Genomic DNA, 19055 nt, shown 5'->3' with positions numbered 1-19055 from the left:
TGCACACACATGCATTTCTAACATCGTTAATTGGATTTCGCTCAAGCTCATCATCCCAAAGGAATAACTTGCAACCAGACATGAACCCTCCATTTTGACACTTCCAAAACCTCATTTTAGGGTTTTCAATGGAGTTTGACATAAACATTTTCATGCTTCTATTGCAACCACAAACCGGTGCTTCAACGTGATGAGAGTTAGCAGACGAATTGGAAGCCATGGCAGAAGGGAATGTAAAGGTGCAGCGAAGAAGATGAGGGATTTTGGATTTGATGAACTTGTATGACAAGAAGAACGAATGTAATTTTTTTTTTCCATTTGGTCCCTATTTAATATATTGCAAAGAGAAGATGTTCACATATGCAATGAAAAATAAAATAAAATAAAATGAAACAACATTATCCATGTCAGCACCATTTGCCACCTAATCATTTTTTTAACGTTCCTTTGACATGAGGGACTGAAGCCAAAGCGAATTGGTTATATGGGGACTTGGACCCAAAAAAAAGATTCAGGGACTAAAACCAAAAACACGCTAACTTACAGGGACGAAATCACTATTTAAGCCTTAAAGTTATCTAAACAACCCCCCTAAGAACTACACTCAAAATTCATTTAAGCTTGTTTAGAGGCTCCCCTGAGCTTAAGACTTACAAAATAATTTTGAAGTATAAGAAGGTAGAAGGAAAGGAATACTTCCTTGTTTGCAACTTCATTAGAGTCTAACTAGAAATGCATGGTTCTTCATAACATATCCTGGCTTACTATCAGAACGCGGTGAATTGTCAAAACCTATTATGAATTTTCACTAAGATTTAGAACTTGGTTCATCTAGAATCTTTACCATGTTCAGAACATATGAACTTGCCGGCTTCTCAGAGTTTTGCATGTCTATAAAATTTCAGTGAACTTTTGCTAAGTTCCTAAGTCAAACATTGTTAGAAGCAAAAATCTCATATTATGTATGGGAAATATCTTAGGAGAATAGATATATCAAAGTCATCTTTACTTCTCCCCCTTTGTCAGATATAAAAAAGACTTTAACAAAATAACCATAAAGGATTAATATTCATTGATTAATATGATAAATTACATAATTTTTGAACTAGAAACAAGAGACTAAGGTCAAAAAGGACAAAGGAAAAACAAAATGGCTAAGGTTTCCCACACAGCTTCGAAGAAATCTCTTAAGGCATCTTCATGATCCCGATGTTCATAGCCTGTTGTACTTCATGCCTTTGGTCTTGCAACTCCAACCTTTGTCTTACATAAGAATTTTATGTTCCAAACTCCTCCAGATTTTGTTGAAGTAGAGCAAACACATCTTCAGAGCCATATATGTAACACCCCAAATTCTACCCAAAATTATAATGTGGAAAATATCAGAGTATTTAAAATTTCAAACAACACATTGGAGTATCACATATCAACTTAAAACTTAAACTTGTATTTCATTCAACAATGATACATAGCATTCGAATTAACAGTCAACTATCAGCTTATCTCAACTCAAACAACTTGGAAGTATAATAAGTACTTCATATTATTCAACTTGGATTCAACGGTTATAATAACAACAACTAAAAACATTAACAACATAGAACAACAATGTAAACAACCCTCCAAATGCTACGTATCAGAGCGACACACCAACAGGACTCGATGAAGCAACAAACTTCCACAGTTAAACTTGAGTACCTTCCCATTTCCCATGGTAGGGGGAATATCAGCAACAAGGGTGAGATATCAAACTATATAAATAGGATCATGATAAACCATATATTAGGTAAAGAATATAAATGAATCACCGCCTCACACAACATCAATATAAACAACACAAAGAACACCATCAATGAATAGTCATGATATCATCATATAAACATATTCAACAGGTCATTATATAAGCATCATCAACAAGTCAAGACATAGGCATCTTTATTATATATCAAAAATTAGGCATATTCGATTAATCGCATTCACAAGTATTAATATCATCATTCTATTCATTAAATCACAAATTCACATCTTCACATAATTCCATCAGTTAATAAGTCACAAAAATAAAATCACTATATAGTCACAAAACGTCATAACTATGAATCACATATGACACATGGGACATGACTCATGTGTTAGAACAAGATTTGTTCTGATCAATATTCTTATTTTAATGATAACAATGTATATGAATTTTGTATAAGACAATGTGGTACTCTAATCCTTTGCATTTTCCATTTCAGGAAATATATAAAGAGTATGCACAATTCAGCGCTAGAAGCACTGACTCAGAACGTTCAAGATTGCAACATCAGAACATGCTCTCGCAGGATATCAGAAGATGGTCAAGCAGAATTAGAACACGGTCTATGAAGCATCAGAAGAACATGAGATCAGAAGCAGAAGCACTGAAGTTCTTATGGTATCACGCTCAAGCACTTCAAAGTTAGAAGACAAGAAGATGCTCTGCACCAAGCTGTTTGACTCTGAATATTCAAATGTTGTATTCACAAACATCAGATCAGAAGCAAGTACAAGATGATAGGCTACGCTGACTGACAAAAGGAACGTTAGAAGCTACAAAAGGCAAAGTCAGTAAAAGCAGCAAAAACAAGGTTCCAGGTAGTTGACAAAAGTGTGAAACATTAAATGCAGAGCTGTACGCAGCACGCAACGCATTAAAAGCTCCCAACGGTCATCTTCTCAGAACGCCTATAAATATGAAGTTCTGATCAGAAGCAACTAATACAACTCTTGCAAAATACTGAAACGCTGCTGAGTTCATTACTCACGAACTTCATGTTCAACCTCACAACTATTGTAATATTTAGTAAGTGTTAAGCTTAGAACTTAAGAGAAATATCACAGTTGTGATTATAGCTTTCTAAGAAGCATTTGAATACTCTTGTAACATTTATTTTACATTGATTTGTAAAAGGTTCCTAGAGTGATCAGTGAGATCAGTAGACTCTAGAAGACTTAGAAGTTTCTAAGTGGTGTATTCCTATAGTGATCAAGTTATGATCAGTATACTCCAGAAGACTTAGAGGGTATCTAAGTGGAAAACCATTGTAATCAAGATTGATTAGTGGATTAAATCCTCAGTTGAGGTAAATCACTCTAAGGGGGTGGACTGGAGTAGTTTCGTTAACAACGGACCAGGATAAAAAAAATTGTGTTAATTGTTTTTGTCTTAAGAGTTTTTAAAGTCACACTTATTCAAAACCCCCCTTTCTAAGTGTTTTTCTATCCTTTGATTGGCATCAGAGCGCTGGTTCTAGGTGCAAGCACTTAACCATGTCAGAAAAATATTCAGGAAGAGAAAAACACTAAGTCATTATGGTTGATACACCAACTGTTGCATCAACTCCTACACCTGTTGCTAATGATCAAAACAACAATGGAAATGGATATTCTAGACCACCAGTATTTGATGGTGAAAACTTTAAATACTGGAAAGATATATTGGAAAGTTACTTCCTTGGTCTAGATGGTGACTTATGGGATCTAGTTGTGGATGGTTACAGACATCCTGTAAATGCTGGAGGAGTAAAGATGTCAAGACAAGAGATCAGTGATGATCAAAAGAAACAGTTCAAAAATCATCACAAGTCTAGGACTATTCTGCTAAATGCTATTTCTCATGCTGAATATGAGAAGATATCAAACAGAGAAACTGCACATGACATCTTTGAATCCTTGAAGATGACTCATGAAGGAAATGCCCAATTCAAGGAGACTAAAGCTCTTTCTTTAATCCAGAAGTATGAAGCCTTCAAGATGGAGGGTGATGAAAACATTGAAATAATGTTCTCAAGATTTCAACTCTAACTGCTGGATTAAGAGTGCATGATAAGAGATATACAAAAGCTGATCACGTCAAGAAGATCATCAGAAGCTCGCCCAGAAGATGGGGCCCAATGGTGACTGCATTCCAGATTGCTAAGAATCTGAATGAAGTCTCTCTTGAAGAGTTGATCAGTCCTCTGAGGAGTCATGAAATAAAGCTGGATGCTAATGAACCTTAGAATAAAGGTAAGTCTATAGCATTAAAGTCTAATAATAAAAAATGCACTAACGCTTTTCAGGATGAAGAAGAAGATTATGAAGAATCAGAATCAAAAGAAGAAGAAGATGAACTGTCCATGATATCTAGAAGGGTAAACCAACTCTGGAAGTTCAAGAACTTCAGAAGTTCCAAGAAGCCTGAAAGAGGAGAATCATCTGGTCTCAGAAGATCTGATAAAAAGAAGGTCACGTGCTTTGAATGCAAGGAGCCAGGTCACTACAAGAGTGAGTGTCTAAAGCTTCAGAGGGAGAAGCCCAAGAAGAAGTTTCAAAAGAAGAAAGGCCTTATGGCTACTTGGGACGATTCAGATTCATCAGAATCAGACTCTGAAGATGAGCAGGCAAACATTGCGCTCATGGGCACTGTTGATGATGGATCAGAATCTACATCAGACTCAGATTCTGAAGAGGTATTTTCTGAACTATCTAGAGAAGAGTTAGTTTCTAGTCCAACTGAAATTCTGGAACTCAAGGCTTAACTTAGTATCAAATACAAAAAGCTGAAGAAGCTATTTGAATCTGAAACTAAGAAGCTTGAAGTAGAAAATTCTGAATTGAAGGAAAAAGTTTTGAAATTATCCAAAGATGTTGAATCATCTTCTGGTTCAGAAAAGTCTATTCCAAGTATGAACAATATTCTTAAAGAATATAATTTGAGTTTTAGAAAGTTTTTATCTAGAGGTATTGGAAGAAGTCAACTTGCCTATATGATATATGCAGTTAGTGGAAACAAGAGAGGTGGCTTAGGCTATGAGGGTGAAACCCCATACAAACTTGAATCTGTGGATGATATAAAAATCACATACAAGCCATTGTATGATCAATTCAAGTATGGCCACTCCCATGATATTAGGCTCACATCACATGCTAAAAGTTTTCACATTACACACACTAAGAAGCATGTGACAAAAAATAGAAAATATCATGTAACTCAGAATAGGGAATATCATGTTGTTCCTCCTGTTATTTGTCATGCTAAACCCAAGTTCAATCAGAACTTGAGGAGAACTAACAAGAAAGGACCCAAGAAATTGTGAGTACCTAAGGAAAAGATTATCCCTATTGCAGATATCCTTGGCTGCAAAGAAGACAAAGCAAAACATGTCATGGTACCTAGACTCTGAGTGCTCGCGGCACATGACAGGAAAAAGGTCTATGTTCCAAGACTTGGTGCTTAAATCTGTTGGGGAAGTTAAGTTTGGAGGGAATCAGAAGGGCAAAATCATTGGCTTAAGAACCATAAGTCTTGGTAACTCTCCTTCCATAACTAATGTACTTCTTGTAGAAGGATTAACGCATAACTTATTGTCCATTAGTCAATTAAGTGACAATGATTATGATATAATCTTCAATCAAAAGTCTTGCAAGGCTGTAAGTCAGAAGGATGGCTCAATCCTATTTATAGGCAAGAGAAAGAACAACATTTACAAGATTGATCTTCAAGATCTTAAGAATCAGAAGGTAACTTGTCTTATGTCTGTTAGCGAAGAGCAATGGGTCTGACACAGAAGATTAGGCCATGCTAGTTTGAGAAAGATTTCTCAGATTGACAAACTAAATCTGGTTAGAGGACTCCCTAATATGAAATATAAATCAGATGCTCTTTGCGAAGCATGTCAGAAGGGGAAGTTTTCCAAACCTGCATTCAAGTCTAAGAATGTTGTCTCTTCCTCTAGGCCGTTAGAACTTCTGCACATTGATCTGTTTGGCCCAGTCAAAACAGCATCTGTCAGAAGGAAGAAATATGGATTAGTCATCATAGATGATTATAGCCGATGGACATGGGTAAAGTTCTTGAAACACAAGGATGAGTCTCATACAGTGTTCTTTGACTTTTGCACTCAGATTCAATCTGAGAAAGAATGTAAAATCATAAAGGTCAGAAGTGATCATGGTGGAGAATTTGAGAACAAATTCTTTGAGTTTTATTTCAAAGAAAACGGTATTGCCCATGATTTCTCTTGCCCTAGAACTCCACAGCAAAATGGAGTTTTAGAGCGAAAGAATAGGACTCTACAAGAAATGGTCAGAACCATGATCAATGAAACCCATATGGCTAAAGCATTTTTGGGCAGAAGCAATAAACACTGCATGTTATATTCAGAATAGAATCTCTATAAGACCTATTCTTAATAAGACTCCATATGAATTGTGGAAGAACAGAAATCCCAACATTTCTTATTTCCATCCATTTGGATGTATATGTTATATTCTGAACACTAAAGATCATCTGCATAAGTTTGATTCTAAGGCACAGAAGTGTTTCCTTCTTGGATATTCTGAACGCTCAAAAGGCTACAGAGTATACAATACTGAAATATTGGTTGTTGAAGAATCAATCAATATCAGATTTGATGATAAGCTTGGTCTTGAAAAGCCAAAGCAGTTTGATAATTTTGCAGATATTGAAATCTCTAACTCAGAAGCTGAAGAACCCAGAAGCAAAGTATCAGAAGATCAAGTTGCAACTTTTCTAGAGAATCTCAGAATTTCTGAAGAACCAACTATCAGAAGATCTTCTAGACTCAACTCTGCTCACTCAGAAGATGTTATCATTGGGAAGAAAGAAGATCCTATCAGAACAAGAGCATTCCTTAAGAACAATGCAGAATGTCAATTTGGTCTAGTATCTCTTATTGAGCCAACTTCTGTTGATCAAGCTCTGGAGGATGCTGACTTGATTATTGCAATACAAGAAGAACTAAATCAGTTTAAAAGGAATGGTGTCTGGGATCTTGTTCCAAGACCAAAAGGATTTAACATCATTGGAACTAAGTGGGTCTTCAGAAACAAGCTAAGCGAAAAAGGAGAAGTTGTAAGAAACAAAGCTAGACTGGTTGCTCAGGGCTATAGTCAACAAGAAGGTATTGACTATACAAAAACCTTTTCACCAGTGGCCAGGTTAGAATCTATTCGCTTATTGATTTCTTTTGCCACTCAACATAACATCACTCTGTATCAGATGGATGTTAAGAGTGCCTTCTTAAATGGTTATATAGATGAGGAATTCTATGTCCACCAACCTCCTGGTATTGAAGACTCTAAGTCTCTAGAATATGTTTTTAAACTAAAGAAGTCATTATACGGATTGAAGCAAGCTCCTAGAGCTTGGTATGAAAGATTAAGTTCTTTCCTTCTGGATAATGGTTTCACTAGAGGAAAAGTGGATACTACTCTCTTTTGTAAAACCTTTAAAAAGGATATTTTAATTTGCCAAATTTATGTTGATGATATTATCTTTGGAACCTCTAATGCTACACTTGGAAAGGAGTTTGCTAAGTCAATGCAGGCTGAGTTTGAAATGAGCATGATGGGAGAACTCAAGTATTTCCTTGGGATCTAGATCAATCAAACTTCTGACGGAACTTATGATCATCAGACCAAGTATGTGAAAGAACTTCTGAAGAAGTTCAATCTTTCAGAAAGCAAAGAAGTAAAAACTCCTATGCATCCAACGTGTGTCCTAGGTAAGGATGAGGTAAGTAAGAAGGTAGATCAGAAGCTCTACAGAGGTATGATTGGATCTCTTCTATATCTTACTGCTTCTAGACCTGATATTTTATTCAGGCTTTGTTTGTGTGCAAGATTCCAATCAGATCCTAGAGAATCTCACTTAACAGCTGTTAAGAGAATTCTGAGGTATCTTAAAGGTACTACTAATGTTGGTTTAGTCTACAGAAGATCTGAAGAATACAACTTAGTAGGATTTTGTGATGCTGATTATGCTGGAGATAGAGTTGAAAGGAAAAGTACTTCTGGAAGTTGTCAATTTCTTGGAAGTCACCTGACCTCCTGGCAAGAAGCAAGCTACAATTGCCCTCTCTACAACAGAAGTAGAATATGTTGCTGTTGTTGGATATAGTACACAGATGCTCTGGATGAAGAGTCAGCTAGAAGATTATCACATATATAAGTGTAACATTCCTATCTTTTATGATATTACTTCTGCTATTTGTTTATCTAAGAATCCAATCTTACATTCCAAAGCTAAACATATTGAGATTAAACATCATTTCATTAGGGACTATGTTCAGGAGGGTGTTCTATCTTTAAACTTCGTTGATATAGACCATCAATGGGCTGACATCTTTACAAAACCCCTTGCTGAAGATAGGTTTATGTTTATTATGAAGAATATCAGTATGGATTTATGCCCATAATGAAAGGATGAGAAGTTATGATATATGGATTAGATTTGAAATGATCAATTTTATTTTCTTATAAGAAGTTCTGATGTTGATCAGTTAGATATTCAGATTCTGTTATTGCTAACGTTTCATATGTCTAAGTTGATTCAGAATCTCTTTTAAAGCAAAACTGTTGTCACCAGCTATTCCAAAAGATGAACACGTGTTCACTCTAATTGGACAAGCATGCGTGCAGTTGATGAGACGCCGCCCTAGGTAACTGTGCAAAATCATTTCAAATATCACGTTTAACCCTAACGTCACTCAATATTAAATGCATTTGATTTTCTGCATTTCTATAATCCTGTTCATTCAGAAACATATTGCATTTCATTTCAAATTCGTGCCTATATAAACTCATCTCAATAACATTTCATCTCTTTACTTTCTCTCTCTTTGTTCGTTGTCTCTTTTTGTTCATCTCTCTCTCATTTTGCATAAACCCTAGTTACTAAACCTGAATCTCAATGTGAATCCATGGATTTATCTTCAAATGTTCAACACAAGGTATCATCGCAACATCAAGTTCAACAAAAGAGATCTGCATTTACTCCTTTGAAGTCTTGTTCGATTCCTCTTAATGAACTGGAAGTTCTCTGCGAAACAATGGTGGATTTTGAAAATCTTATGGCACATGATTTCAAAACCAAAGCTGCAATGGTAGTACAAGGATGGACGAATTACTTTGAAAAATTGGTTGGCCCAGTTTACCCTCTATTGGTTAAGCAATTCTGGACACATGCAACGGTTACGTCAACTGCCATCATCTCCTTCTTGCTAGGGCATGAAGTTGTTGTGACTGAGAAGTTGATAAGGAAACTGTATGGGCTTGATGGTTTAGATGGAATCATTGGTGCTCTTCATGGAAGAACTGATTCGGATAAAGTTGATTGAGAGTTATTTTCTTCTGGTATTGCCTCTCCTTTCACTATTGCCTTGAAGCCTTCCTACAGAGTATGGGCTGAGATCATTCTGGGATCTCTCTATCATAGGAAACCATCAAACTCTACTTATGTCAATCAGGATCAGAAGTATATATTATTCTGCATTGAAAAAGGAATGAGAGTAAATCTACCACACATTCTTTTTCAACATCTGAAGACTAATATTGAAGAATCAAGAGATGAAGAACGTTAGAAGAATCCCAAACTCAAGAAGAATACTATCCCTCTTGGAAGAATGATTTCAGATATTCTGATTGAGAGTGGTTTGATAGAAGTTCTGAGAGCAACTGGCTCATCTAGGAACTTGACTGTTATCCAAGGAGTCATTCTGAATGCTCATTCTCTAAAAAGGATGCAGCTGATTGAAGAAGTGATTACTCATTCAAAGATGTTTCCAGATATTCTGACTAGAAGAACTCCTGTTGTGAGTTTCTCTCACATGTTCAAAGAGGAGCTAGACAAATCTGTCAAACGCTATCTGAAGTCATGTGTTAAAGAATAAACTTATGTTGATCCTTCTTGGATTCGAGGAAGAACTCTTCCATCTCTGGATGAGTTAATAAAGAAGGAAAAGAAGAAGAAAGAAAAGAAATTGAAGAGAAAGGCCACAAAAGAAGGACCTGATGCTAAGCAAGCAAAGAAGCAGAAGAAACCCAGAGAGTCTCTCAAAGTAAAAAGAACTGATGAACAGCTTGAGAGGCTCATTCATAAAGTTTACCACTCTTCTGACCATCCCCCTCAGAATAAGCCTCCTCCTTTTGTTATTCCATCCTCTTCCACCACCACAAACAGAAACCAACCACTTCTTTCTACACCTATTCTAAACCCTCAACCACCAAATGCTACCTTTCCCTAACTTCCTTCTGAAAATATTCTCTCAACCACCTCCACCACAGATTCTTCATCCTCCTTAACCTCTTCTACCACTAGTGCTTTGTTCTCAAGAGAATCAAAACCCTATAGTCTTCTTTACCCTGACTATTGTTTCACTTTCAATCCTCCTGAACCCTCTATTAATGCTTGCTATGACTTGTTGATGTATAAGGTCAGAACTGGATTGGAGACTCTGAAAGCTGCTCATGAGTCCAAGATGGATCATGTTGTTCTTCGCAAGTTGTGGAAAGTCTTTAAGAAGGATATTCAGACTGATTTTATGAACATCCAAAAGAGATGCTTGGCTGAAAGTACTGGATCTTCTGGCTACTTTTTGGATTTAGATGATGGTAAGTACTATCATCCCATCAGAAGCTGGAAATCCCTTGAAGAAAAGGAATTCATTGATGAGCTCGAGGAAGTGCATCCAATTGCTATGGTTGTGTGGAAGCCTCATTACAATGTTCTGACTGGAGACTTTCACTCTATATTCAATTGGCTAAGGGAGAATCCCTCTGAGAAAGCGCCAAATATGGTATATCCAGAAGTTGAATACCCATCAGAACCTTTTGCTCCTACACCTCCAAAGAATTTGGCTGAAATTCTTCTGGCTTTAGAGAATTCAGACGCTGAAATCCCTTCGCCTGTGTTTGCTGAAGATGCTTCTGAATCAGAAGCTGATGCTGGGAACCAAGTCGCCGAAACTCAAGATGTTGAGAATCATCCTGCTATGCAAACTCCTCTTAAGGAAAATCAAGTTGATGTTCTCATGACCGATACTGCTGTTGAGAATCCTCTGATGGACAATGGCTTTGATGCTTCTTCTGCTGGACCTTCTGTTCTGATGAACACCATGAAGGCTCTTCAACAGAATCAAGCTGATCTTGCTTCTCGTCTGGACAAGAATGAGGATACTCACAAGGAGTTAAAACTTTTATGAAGACGCAGACAGAAAGTACTGCTGAGATTCAAAACCTTCTGGCCAAGATAGCTTCTAAGCTAGGCTAGTCGTAGTGTGTCTTGTTCTTAGATGTTTTCTTGTTTCTTGCATCTGTTTCTTGCATTTGCTTCTATCCCTTTTGTACTTCTGATATATTTTGTTAATCAATGAAATATTATCTTCTTCACTTTATGTGTCTTTTATCATTTGAATCTTTGAAATGCTTTTTGATGTTATGACAAAAAGGGGGAGAAACATGATAATTGATTTGGTTTATTATATCAGTTGATGGGATTAAGTCTCAACATTCCTAACATTATTTGCAAGTTCTATGTCTTTGAGATTTTTCGCAGGAGTGATGATATTCTGAAAAAGCTCAACATGAGAAGCAAATACATGGGGAAATGCAATTCTATAAAGAAGCATGTCTTGAAAAATAGAAGCAAGCTTAGTGCTGTGAAGCTTCAAGATCAGAAGCAAGAAGAATGTTCTTATATTCTCTTTGAAGATTATGTTCTGATACATTTTTTTTTCTTCTCTCATATGCTCTGATACATGTTTTTTTGTTAAGAATCTATAAAGATTGCTCTGATACATGTTCTTTCTTAAAAGAATGTTCTGATCCATTCATGATTTGATTATTTTTGCTAGTATGATCTAAAACAATTTAGGATGTAAAGATGCTCTGATGATGCTCTGATACATTCAAGAATGTTCTGATACAATCAAGCATGCTATGAATTAAGAAGAAATTCAAAGCTCTAAAGCTGTCCTATGGAAGCAAGAAGCAGAAGCTCTGAATTTTCTAAAGTTCTAAGCAAAGTGAACGTCTCTACTGAAATGGAAAATACTCAGGGAAGTCTTTTATTTATAAATTCTTCTAGTATTTATTTCAGGGGGAGATTGTTAATCTCAGGGGGAGACATATTCACACACTCTGATTATATGCTTATGCTATATCTGTGTAATTGTCTTTGGTCATCTAATATTCTGATTGCAAATTCATATCAATTATATATGTTTTTGTCATCATCAAAAAGGGGGAGATTGTTAGAACAAGATTTGTTCTTATCAATATTCTTGTTTTGATGATAACAATGTATATGAATTTTGTATAAGACAATGTGGTACTCTAATCCTTTGCATTTTCCATTTTAGAAAATATATAAAGAGTATGCACAATTCAGCGCTAGAAACACTGACTCAGAAGGTTCAAGATTGCAACATCAGAACATGCTCTCGCAAGACATCAGAAAATGGTCAAGAAGAATCAGAACATGGTCTAAGAAGAATCAGAAGAACATGAGATCAGAAGCAGAAGCACTGAAGTTCTTATGGTATCACGCTCAAGCACTTCATAATAAGAAGACAAGAAGATGACAAGAAGATGCTCTACTGACTGAAGCAAGTACAATATGACAGGCTACGCTGACTGACAAAAGGAACGTTAGAAGCTACAAAAGGCAAAGTCAGTAAAAGCAGTAAAAGCAAGGCTCAAGGTAGTTGACAAAATAGTGAAACATTAAATGCAGAGTTGTACGGAACACGCAACGCATTAAATGCTCCCAACAGTCATCTTCTCAAAACGCCTATAAATATGAAGTTCTGATCAGAAGCAACTAATACAACTCTTGCAAAATACTGAAACGCTGCTGAATTCATTACTCACGAACTTCATGTTCAACCTCACAACTATTGTAATATTTAGTAAGTGTTAAGCTTAGAACTTAAGAGAAATATCACAGTTGTGATTATAGCTTTCTAAGAAGCATTTGCATTCTCTTGTAACATTTATTTTACATTGATTTGTAAAAGGTTCCTAGAGTGATCAGTGAGATCAGTAGACTCTAGAAGACTTAGAAGTTTCTAAGTGGTGTATTCCTATAGTGATCAAGTTATGATCAGTATACTCCAGAAGACTTAGAGGGTATCTAAGTGGAAAACCATTGTAATCAAGATTGATTAGTGGATTAAATCCTCAGTTGAGGTAAATCACTCTAAGGGGGTGGACTGGAGTAGTTTCGTTAACAACGAACCAGGATAGAAAAAATTGTGTTAATTGTTTTTTTCTTAAGAGTTTTTAAAGTCACACTTATTCAAAACCCCCCTTTCTAAGTGTTTTTCTATCCTTCATCATGTATATGTATGTGGTACCAATCGGTGCTTCAGCCTTCGTCACCAATTGCCCAATTCAGAGGCATAAGGCATATGCCTTCGTCACTAGTTTGCCAATCCAGACCGTCACAGATTATGCATATGAAATGTGACTCGACAAACAAGACAATACAGCATACGCATCACAATCACATATCGTCACGAGGCATAAACCTATATCACAATCAATTACCATCTATACGAGGTAATTTACGTCACCATAATAAATCATCATCACAAATATATACAACATCACATATTACAAATCATCACAAAACTTCGTCATGTTTCGACACATCATCGCAATTATACAACTTCGCAAGTAAAAAAGTCATTACATATATACCCTCATGCTTTGACATATCACAACAAACATACAACTTCGTGTATTAACAAAATTGTCACAAATATACAATTCGCATATCATCAAGATTATTACAATTATCATCACGTTTCGGCACATCGCCACAATTACTCAATTTCACATATTTACAAAGTCATCCAAATCAAAACCACAATTTTCGATCAATTCGTAAGATAATCTCAACATACTAATTTATCAAGTAAACTGAATCAACTTTCAATTATCAACTAATTCAATTATACATAATATTATTTATCAAGACAACATCATTAGCATAGCAATATATTATTCTCAACATAAATATTCAACCAAATCACGATTACAGTCAAATTCTCAAGATACCTTAATTTACCGATAAACCGAATAATTAATCCAAGTCCAAGTTTATTCCAATTAACTAGGCTCATTGAAAATTAGTTCAACCATTAATTTAATCGACCGATTAATATCACAATCTCGACAAAATAACACCACCACGTTACTGTACTAATTAAACTTAGCTACCCCGTAAATTTTTATCAAATTCCGGACGACTAATTTTACCACTTAATTCGACTATTTCGATCAAACGAGACTGTTTTGCATTAGCACTGTTATACACTTCCTATCCTACTATTTCTAATTATCATTCATTTCATAATCTATATATATTCTCTCATAATCCTGGTTCATTTTCCTTATTTATACTACTATATATATGTTGCTCAATATATCAGTATGAACATGAAAATGGAATAACAGAGCACCATCATTAAACAGTAAAGGAAACAAAATAACGTCACCTAAGGAACTAGCACAAAGAACGAAAATAACATAGCCCAAGTTTTCATTTCCTATACCACTTTGTATATATATAAAATAATAGTATGAGAATAGAAACAACACAAGCTTTGGGTTTTGCTGCAATAACAGTAAAGTACAATATTCATATCCCATTATATATTATGTATATATTACATTAAGTAATTGTAGGAAAACATGAGAATGATTAATAGAACATAAGTGTGAACAAAACAAAAATGAAATGTCAGTATACCAACGAGACACATTTGGCTTAGGGGGTGTTTCCAATTCCATTATATATGTGTTTCATAGCATGAAAGAAATTAACATGGTTTAAGTGGAACAAGACACAAATAAATATAGCACACAACAATTGCAACAGAGACTGGAACAACAATTAACACCACACAACGACTAATTTATACCCTAAACCCACATAAAATTCATCATATTCCCATTTAGGTAATAAGAATTCGCCCTTACCTTGGATTGAGTGCAGCTTTAAGAAGTTCAATGGGAAAATTGGAGAAAAATGACACTTTAGAGCAACACTTTTGGGTCTCCTTCTTCTCCTCTTCAAACCCTAGCCCCTCTTTCCTTTCTTCTTCCTCGGGTAGCTCTATGCTTCTATTTCCAAAATGACAAATAATACTACCTCTTAGTCCCTACCACATAATAATGGGCCTAATAAAAATATACCCATAATACTTAATGATACTATAACTAAGCCCAATATTATTTCCACACTTAATATAAAAATAACACTTCCACTTAAATGTCATTAAAAGAAAATCCGATTATTTTAATATACCGACTTATTACTCAATGTCTCATATTTTCGGTCTAATCTTAATTACTCGGAAAATTCCCAAAACGCTAAATATTAGCTCATTAATGTTTTTAATACTAAAAATATTAAAATCTCCGATTAAATGTTGATCCCTATTCCGAACTAATACCGACTAAATCGCCCTAAAACGCGAAAATTTCAATAAACATCACAAATGTCTAAATTAAGCCAATAATTATTTTTCCGGGCGTTACAAGATGCGTGCGGCTTCTCAACACCAGAAGTTTCACCCACCAGCTACTTAGAAGGAATCTCAGCTAGAGTGAGATCCTATTGGCCAGTTGCAGGCTTTTTCAGCAACACAAACTTCCAGAGCCAGGAGACAGAGCATGGGAGGATCAGGATGACGTGCAACAATCTCATCATTCCTCTTTCTCGTTTCTTCTTTGTAGCAGTAGAACTGAACTTCACAAGCACTAGAGTGCATCCACTTCTTGAAGTCATTCTAGATGGAATCAGTTGCTTTTAGATCCAAGTCTTCAGAAGAAGCATCTACTAAGAAGCGTAGTCTGCTACGAGATGCATATTCAAAATTTTGCAATAGTCCGTTGTCGCACGCTCGCGAAAATGAACAACAGAGTCGCCACCAATATATTTATCCCATAAAGGGAAAGGAATATCAGAAAACCTAGAATAAAGAAAGGAAAAGAAAGGGTCTTTCGACCAGAGATCAAGGTACGGGAGTCGGTTACGCAAGGGGAAGGTACTAGCACCCCTCACGCCCATCGTACTCGATGGTATCCACCTATGTTTGTTCTATTCTAAGGGTGTATAAATCTAAAGCTTAATTACTAAGGGAATGCATGCAAATGAAAGAAGAGAAACACGGGGAAAGTAAGGTTATAAATAGTTGTGCTCGCTTAGGCCCCGCGACCCAATGCCTACGTATCCTTTTCAGGAATCAGAGCGCCGTAGTTCGGCTCTTTAGTTTTTGTTTGTTTTTGTGTTTTTTAGTGAACGACGTTACATTCGCACTCCGCTGCTCGACCTCTGGAGTCTTAAGCTGGGAATGGAGCGGAAATAACGTGTCCGATTAATGAGAAAGAATACCCTGAAGGCAAGAGAAAGAATGCCTCTGAGGCAAGAGAGAGAAGAAAGATTGGTTTGTATTTTTTAGATGTAATTCCATGATGGACGATAACCTACTACAAGGCATCGCATCACTTCCTCACTTTGATTAGCTCTGAGCCTTTATTAGATATTTTGAAATGTTTTTGGTTGGGTGTCTTTTAAGGGAAATTAATTTGTGACTTGAATCATGCCATAAAAAAGGAGTTTTTTTGAATATTTAGAGAATGCACATCGAGGCCTACGCCACAATCGTTTCTCTAAATGAAATACAGTTTTTGAATAATTAGAGAATGCACATCGAGGCCTACGCCACAATCGTTTCTCTAAATAACGGTTAAGAAATACACCGAGGCCTACGCCTCAATCATTTCTCTTCCGCTAAGTGGGAAAGAACATACATCGGGGCCTACGCCCCAATCATTTCTTTCACACTAAAAAAAAAGGCATTAGCATGATTCGCGTCGTCCTTTATTAATGTTTTAAAGTTGAAAAGAAAAAGGAAAGAAAACTAGCCTAAAATGAAGTAACTAGCCTAAATGTTAAAAGGGGATTTCTAGATTCTAATGTTATCATGGTTTCTACCTAATGGTTAGGAGCAAAAAGCGGCATGAAAGTACAAGTATAAGCGGAGATCGAAATTACAAGTAAAATACAAGTAAACAACGATACAAAAATTAGTGTAAAATGGCTAACATAAACACTTGAAAATATGGTACAAGACATGAAAGTGAACAATGCAAAATAGTACAAAAATCGAATTTAAAATACTATTATTTTTATGGTTTTTTATGAAAGAAATTGAATTCTAATTAACCAAAAAGAATTAAAAGAAGAATTAGCCTAAACTAATACCTTTTTTATGATAAATTTATATGTGTCAAAAATTGTATCAAAGTCTAAAAATTAGCATTTTTGTTATTTATGAAAACAAATCTAAGAAAACACCTAAATTCATTAATTAAAGGTCAGGGAGTGCATATTGAATCAAATGGTGTGATTAGCAAAACGCTGGGCCCAAAGGTGTTATTGTACAGCATGCCAAAAAATAGCGTTTCATGGGCCGCATAGGGTGTGTGATTCAGAATTCGGCCCAAGAAGCTTTCATTCAGATTTTTGTTCAATTCCTTTATACAAAAATGGTGATGGGCCAAGAAAGGGGGTGAAGATGGCAAATTCGGCCCATAGGTTTTGTTTTTATCAGATTTTCATACAGAAAAATAAATAAATAAAAAATGAATTAATAGAAATAATAGAAAAAGAGAAATTGGGGATTAGGGTTAACCGTTTGCGCCGATTCAACTTATTCTTCTCCCCTCTCTCACTCAAACGCAGCGGCGGCGGAAACTCCACTTCTCCGATGAAAGCGTGGTGGCACCAATATCAAATGGCCGCGTGATGAACAACGGTCACCTCTCCTTGACTCAACTCTCTCAGCTCTCGTCTCTATGTTCTCTCCCGATCTCCTCTAGTTGCGTCGAAGGTATATGGTGAGGTTGTTATTGCCGATGAAGATTAGGGAATTTAAAGATTTCGGCGACAATGAAGTTTGTTGAGGATTGCAGAGGATTGAAGATGAGCCGAAGAATTGTATCATAGTGAACAGATGAAGATGAAGCGTAAATTTCTGGAAATGTTGGAAGAGAAGGTTGAAGATTGGAGACGAGGTTGCGGTGAAGTTGTTGTTCTTGAGGATTATGAAGAAAAGCAAGGTTAGGGAGTTCTCTTTGTATGGTGAAAAGTAAGATGAAGCGTTGGTTGAAGATGGATCGGAGGAGAGGCCGAAGGTCCTGTTATGGTGAGTTGAAGGTGATGAAGATGATGACTTCAGAGAGGAATGAAGATTGCTCGATTCTTAAAGTTAGAGCTCAGTTCAGAGGTGGAGGAGATGCTGCAATGGAGGTTATGGAGATTGGAAGAGAGGTGGTGAAGATGAGAAGGGATCGAAAATGGTTAAAGTGAAGGTGTGAAGTGAAGGTTGCAATGATGAAATGGTGGAGAAAGAGATGAGAATGATCGAGAGGGGATGTGAAGAATGACTGAGAGTCTGAAGATTGAAGAAGACCTCTGTTATGTAGAGAGGGAGAATCTTGATTCTGAAGGTTAGCTCTCCATACTCTCCAATTTTCTGTTGAATTTGTTTGCCGTTATAATTCTGTTGAGTTTCTGTTATTCTGTTTTGGTTGGTTCTGAAAGTTAGTTACAACTGTTAGTGATTCTGTTAGGAAGTTGGCTAGAGACCCTAGGTGGAGGTTATGACAGTTAGTTGAGAGGTTAAAATATGTAGCTGATTTATTAAAACAGTTAGGAGAAGTTGGTTAGAAGCTGTTAGGTTTTGTTTTGTTTGGGTGAATGTTTTGGTTTAGATACAGGGACTATTTAGGAAAGGTTAGAGGATTGGTTAAGAAGTGAACTTATGTTTACAGGTTAGCGGCATTGGAGGTGCAGCTGAACCGGTTTTATTGGCTAATTTGAAGTGTGTATGGTTGCCATGAAACTGTTTATTTTCTGATTTCACGCAGGGACTGATTGTTTAGTCATTTGGATATGTTTGGATATAGTGAGCTAATGTGCAGGGATTGGTTTTGCAGGGCTGCAGCCATATAATATGTCAACTGGTGCAATGGTATAATAAATGTGAGCAAAGCTTGGAGAATGATACGGAAATATGAAGATCCAGGAGTAAATATAGGATGCTTATATTCTGTACAGGGTTTTTTATGTCAAAGATTTGTAATGAGATATGAATGGGTTTTGGTGAAATATTTGGATGATGAAACTTGGATAATGTATGATCTTGAATATATGAATGTCACCTTTGGATAAA

At 36.1% G+C, this 19055-nt stretch overlaps 1 long non-coding RNA gene across 1 annotated transcript; it reads left to right on the top strand.

Annotated features, from left to right (window-relative positions):
• Positions 1 to 17476: 17476 nt before the first annotated feature.
• LOC131634111 (uncharacterized) lies at positions 17477 to 19055 on the top strand. The gene is made up of 2 exons (XR_009293483.1): positions 17477 to 18330; positions 18820 to 19055. It is a non-coding gene; the product is annotated as an uncharacterized LOC131634111 (long non-coding RNA).

The sequence above is a fragment of the Vicia villosa genome, unplaced genomic scaffold (assembly GCF_029867415.1).
Source record: "Vicia villosa cultivar HV-30 ecotype Madison, WI unplaced genomic scaffold, Vvil1.0 ctg.001227F_1_1, whole genome shotgun sequence".
Lineage (NCBI taxonomy): Eukaryota > Viridiplantae > Streptophyta > Magnoliopsida > Fabales > Fabaceae > Vicia > Vicia villosa.
Note: the sequence above shows the minus strand (reverse complement) of the source record. Positions and strands in the feature narration are given on the sequence as shown.